Raw genomic sequence first — 6000 nt, 5'->3', positions numbered from 1 at the left:
CTCAGGGCATAGGATGATGAAGTCTCAGCAGATGTCACCTGCATCTCTCTGCTATGAGCAAGTTGTCCATTGGCATTTGTGCCTGGACACACCAGCCACAGACATATTGGCTGCTGAGAGATAATTGCCCTGCTTTAGAAACCTACAAAGTTCACATAGCTAGACTGGAGGAGTGGTGCTGGCATAACTCACAGGTGGGAAAGGTCCCGGGTTTTTCGGCCAGGATAATGGCTTGCGCCCAGCTTGAGCCTATATATGTTGCACTTGGTTTCTCTTTATTCCACTGTGTGTTTAGTCTTATTTTCACTGTCTTTTTACTTACCGTCGTTGGTCTTTGGGCCTTCCCGATTGGGGCTTTAGCCATCCATTTTGATCACCAGCTGTTTCAGTAGCAGCAATTGTAGCAGCTGATGGTTGCCAGTGCATCACCAACCAGTCTTCTAGGTTAAGCCCGTTTTCCATTGTTACCTTCTCAGCTCGACTGCCCACGGCTCACCACAACTCGACTTGGATCAACTGGTTTTCCATTACGGTCAAGTACCACCTAATGTATGTGGTCGATCGTTATAGCAAAATGACAAAGTGTGCCATAACATCATTTGTATGCAACACAAACCCTACAACAAAGGTGGATGTTGAGGTGATGATACACCTGCTGCTCGGTCTGTGGCTTTTTGTCTGCCTCGGGGAACATGATGTTATCTTTTGTAGACACTTCCCTCGTTGCCGGAATTCAAAAATGGTGGTTTTGATTTTCTTGAATGAGATGCTCTCATGACGCCACTGACCAGCCAATCAGTGGCATGCAGTCTGACGATGTCACATTTTAGAACCTACTTGGATCACTTGTTCCCCATTTCATTTGGCATGGTTTTCAGGATTTTCCATTAGGTCATTATACCTGGTACCTGGTACTTTGGTTTCCAAGCGATCCGAGCAGGTACTAAAATGTGACGTTGCCAGACTGCATGAGACCAATTGGCTGATCAGTAGCATCACTCGATGAGTCATGAGAGCGTCTTGAAAATCAAAACCGCCATTTTTGAAACTCGGCAATGAGGGAAATGGCTACAAAAAACAACGCTGTGCTCCCCTGAGTCTGACAAAAAAAACACAGACCGAGCAGCAGGTATACATTTGCTTCGACATCCACCTTTGTTGTAGCAATTGTCTCCCATATTAATTACATCGCGGAACACGCAGACGACAAGCATGCAAACAAGGTACTACTGGGTTGTAATGGAAAACCAGTTGATCCGAGCTGAGCCCTGTCAGTCCCTGGAGAGTCGATCCGAGTAGGTACTAATAGAAACGGGGCTTTGGAACCTTGGCCAAGCAGGTACTATTTTACTACCTGGTAACAGGTACTATGACCCAATGGAAAACCCTGAAAACTGTGATGAACCATGGTGAGTCGATCCGAGTAGGTACTAATGGAAAAGGGGCTTAGCCTAGAAGACTGGTTGGCGACACATTTCCAACCATCAGCTGCTACAGTATCAGATATGCCACAAGAAAGAGAATAGCCTGATATTTCTGTCTTTAGCTCACTAACCTTCTCCCTCTACAGACTCATGAACTACCAAGCTTACATCAAACAAACTGCCTTTTTTTCAAAAATAAAGATTTGCCAGATTATAACATGAGATTTTCACAGCCGTGGGGAACCTTCAGAATAACCATACAGGAAAGCAGATAACCCTTGAGTTACGGTTGGTTTACAAATCCTTCTCTACATCGAGCTGCTAAGTTAAGAATAGAAAGAAAAATATATGGAAGGATTAAGATGAACTGTAAGGTTTGATTCCATGTTTTATGTTTAATGTTAAACAAACAAAGGGTTTGTATATTTTTTATTTTATTTGAAACAGTATCTTATATGAAGAAAAATTCAGCTACAAGCTTTACCTTGAAAAAAATATATATCAAAATTTAAAAATGTAAAACCAATGAATTATGGCCTCAATGTTTGCTGTGCTGAAAATTTCCAAAACCATTTTATCCTCACTCAGCAGCAGTGAGAAAGGCGAGTGTGCATATAACTCCCCAAAAAACATGAAACTTCTCTGTCTTTGAAGAAGAGAGAAAAGTCCATTTCTTTTGTAGCATCACCTCGCTGTCCCTTGCAGGCTGTTGGCATGGAAAAGACTGGGTTTTGAACCAGAAGTCAGTGTGCATTAAGAATTTCAAATACATTCAAAGGCTGACTTTTTTTATTGAAACGAACTGTAATATGTCAGAGCACCAGACTCTATGAAATGAAAAATTGTGTGCAAAAGGCTGCAGTTGTTTACATTTTCACTCATTATGGCCAGAAATACCCTGTAATTACATCTGACAACCTGCCCTTTATCTTAATCTAATTATGTCATTTTGCATCCAAAGTAATAAAGGCCTGCTGAATGCTATAATGAAAATATGCATTATCATCTACTGCTCCCCACTGAATGAGAACCCCTGCAAGTGACCCATGCTTGTGAGCCTTTTTTTACCCCTGCCATTAGCATCCAAAATACATACAGAAATTTACGGATGGGGTGAGCAACTGGCAGCTGATACAGGCATTTATGAATGGCTCGATGTGGCACTTATGTGTCATCCCTTCTGAAAGCTGTGGTTAAGATTTTGTTAGGACTGGCCAAATAAACAACTTGAGTAGGCTGAAAAGTCATGATGGGATTCAGGTAAAATGAATCTTCTGAGAAAGATAAAACTCTTGGAAATGTATTGGTTTAAAGGCTTTAAATTATTGTTTTATAGGTTCTTGTGTGTGTCTATCTTGTGTGAAATCGCTTCATTTAAGCAGACTTTGAATGTTTCAAAATATCAAAACATTAATATCAAAAGTAACAATCATTGGGTTAGTGTAATTGATACACACACTATCTATTTTTAGCTGAGACTAAGTGATCCATAATAGCAGATGTTTACAAGTCGAGCGTTGCTTTACGAAATACTCCTTCAAACCATTCATAATTTAGTTTTCCAGGTGTGGGTTTTTTCAGCTTTTTTTTTCATGGCCAATTATATCGTTTACACTGGACTTTTGTAGGCGACACTCTCTGTGTATAGCAGGCCTGCCGTCCTCTCCTTTCATTGGCTCTCTGTGCAATTCTAAATCTCTGCTGGTAGCGGTTGGAAGCTCCTCTTAGCCAATGAGGAAATAGCAACTGTTGCATTCAGTTACCCTCCTGCAGGGCTTCTTCTGCTGTAACCTCTCAGGGTGGATTTTGATGTGGGAAGGGTGTACAGTGTTACAATACAGATAAAGCTATAATGTGGCCTAAACCTCATTAAACAACGTATCCGTCTCAGCGCAAATGCTTTTTGCAACCACGGTCAAAAATAACTAAACAAATTATATTTCTACTGTAATAAAATCTGAAAATGTTAATGTGTATTGAGAGGTTTGCCCCACTTGAGTTTGTCATTTGAGGTGCCACTTATTTAATTCCGACGAATAACACAATTACTACCGATACAGGAGAAAGTAAGAGGAGAGAGAGGATTACCAGTTTCCTACGCCCTCCAACGGCAGCGACACCTCTCTCTCTCTCTCTCCCTCCCTCTCTCTCTCTCTTCTCTCGCTGCTGCTGCTGCGCGCCGTTCAGTTTCCCTCACATCGCTTCCGATGCTCCAGGAGGGAGGACGGATAAACGGCGCTGACGGTACCGGATTTGTTACCCGAAGGAGGGAGGGATGCTACGGTGATTTCCTCTCTTTTTCTCTTCCAACACCCACCTCCTCACCATCCCCTCCACTCCTCTCCATCACTTCAATCTCGGACCTCATCAAGACGCATGACTGCTCTTTCATTTTTGTCCTCTCTTTTCAGTTTATCTTTAAATTCGCTTGACTGGTTTGTTTTTTTTATCTTTTTTATTTTTTGCCACTGAGCTCCAGCGGGAAACCCACTTGGCTCTGCTTTAATTTCTACCCTCTCATCTCCAAGCGCACGTAAACATAGAAAAACTGGGCTTTTAATCAGTGGATGTGTTGGACATCTGGTAAAAGAAGCAATACTACTTAAGTCAAGTGGCCGATCTCTACTGGCTTGTATGTATTGAGGACACTTGGGTGAACGAGCTGCGCACGGAGTCTCACTTCCAAGGTAAGACCACTGGAGTTTAAGGACTGGGATTTTGCCGTAGTTACATCAACACAGTTCCATCGTATGTCTCTCTTCTCACTATCCGCGCATCTCTTCTGCAGAGGCTTTCCTGAGCGCAAAACACACGAGAGCCAGCGAAGTTAAAGGTTTAGGTTCCCGGGATGCTGGGGAGATTCTGGTTAGACTCTTGACTAAACCAAACTGTCGCACAAACACTTCTTATACATTATAGGAAGATTACTCGGAGATGATATCGGACTTGATTGTGTTTGATTAACTATGGAAAAGCTCACAAAACCCAAAGATCCTTTGCGGATTAAAGACAGCACTTGGTTTTATTTGTTGTGCTGCTGCCAGTAACAGTGCAGACTTTATTCGTTCCTCCGGGCCACTGGATGACGGTTGGATCTGTGTGGTTTTCGCATAACAGAGCGTGGATTCACTAAAGTTTCTCTTGCAGTGTTTCTGCATATTTTTACTTATTTGGTGCGAGTGCATCCAACTGCGTTTGCGTATTTGTGAGTCTGCCCACGTAGCCTATAGTAGCTAATCTAGGAGTAAGCTCCCTTTCGCTGTCTCCGTGTCTCCCGGCGGCTCCGCGTAACTGCGACGCAGAACTTTTCCTTGGATCACCATCAACAGAGTCTGGATGTGTGAGGGGGGGTTGCGGTCACATAATTCGGTAAACAGATGAATTCACTGCGTCCCTTTAGCCCACTCCAGGAAAGAAATATTTGTTAGTGTTACAGTTAATCTGCATTTATTTAACATATTTCTTCCTGTTTCTTCCAGAAAGCGTTTTCCCCAACTTATCCTCCTCCTGTAAAATCAAAACAGCATATTTAAAATTCTCAATCCCCAATATTTTCCCCTTTTTCGCCATTTCCCCTTCTTTCATTCTTTCTCGTTTTCTGGTTTTTGCGGGGTCATTACTGATTTGGGAGCTAATTGATTTTGTGATTTTGAAATGTGAATCCCTGAAGACTCCACGCAGCTTAGTATTCAGTCCGTTTGAATACTTGAAGCGGAGCGGCGTTCTTGCCCTTTTGGTGTGCGCCAGCGCTGGTGAAACTGCATAAAAAATGCATACAAATCACTTGCCCATAGGCTCATTCAGGCTCGTTCTGCACTCAGTTAGGTCCGTGCGTTTGGCTTAGCATCCCTGTAGGGCCACATTAGATCATTTTGTAAATTGTTGCATAGACATCCAGTGAAATCTGCTCAGTAGAGTAGATTTGTCCGTACTGGTTGGGTCTGTGCGCATGCTGGTCTGATATGAATAATTACAGATGGATTTGGAACTGGGCTGCTGCTCAGCCGCTTTCAGCAGAGAGTAAAAGAGATATCGGTGTGTAGTTTTGGGCATCTGCAATTCCGCTGCGTTTTCAATGGGGGAGCAAAGAGAGCGAGAGAGGTGTGTGTGTGTGTGTGTGTGTTGGGGGGGGGGGGCTTAACTCCAGGGCTGTATCTTTGGTATTCATGGCACAACTCAAGATTGCTGCTCTCAAGCAGGCAATAATCTCTCTCTCCCTCTCCCCCTTCTGTCTCCCACACTGTTGCTGTATAAAATGTCTCCCCTCTCTCCCGTACCTTTGCTCTCCCCTTTGCATTTCAACCCCCTCCAACTCACCATTCTCTCGCCCTCCTCTTCCTCTCTCCTCAGTTCTCTACACTGCAATCTCTCCGACTCTGTCTGTGCGCTTCAGTCTTGTGGGAGCCATTGAGAAAATCATTTGCTGCTGTTGTATTTATTCGACAGGGGGTTCCTAGCAGCCAGGCTTGGCTGGTTTGCAGAGATGTTTTCTTGTGTTGCCTTGAAAAAAGTCTGCAGTCTACAATGGAGCAGGAAAGATGCAGAGAAATGGATCCATTAGATGCTCTAACTGCAG

At 43.3% G+C, this 6000-nt stretch overlaps 1 protein-coding gene across 1 annotated transcript in view; it reads left to right on the top strand.

Annotated features, from left to right (window-relative positions):
• Positions 1 to 3607: 3607 nt before the first annotated feature.
• Positions 3608 to 6000, top strand: part of cdh11 (cadherin 11, type 2, OB-cadherin (osteoblast)) — an 88946-nt gene continuing 86553 nt past the window's right edge. Inside the window, exon 1 of the mRNA XM_084947822.1 lies at positions 3608 to 4111. The gene's annotated coding sequence lies outside the window, so the exon portion shown is untranslated. The remainder of the gene's footprint in view (positions 4112 to 6000) is intronic.

Source organism: Perissodus microlepis, chromosome 13 (assembly GCF_051167445.1).
Source record: "Perissodus microlepis isolate ML-2025 ecotype Zambia chromosome 13, ASM5116744v1, whole genome shotgun sequence".
Lineage (NCBI taxonomy): Eukaryota > Metazoa > Chordata > Actinopteri > Cichliformes > Cichlidae > Perissodus > Perissodus microlepis.
The sequence above is the reverse complement of the archived record's forward strand: the minus strand, read 5'-3'. Positions and strand labels throughout refer to the sequence as shown.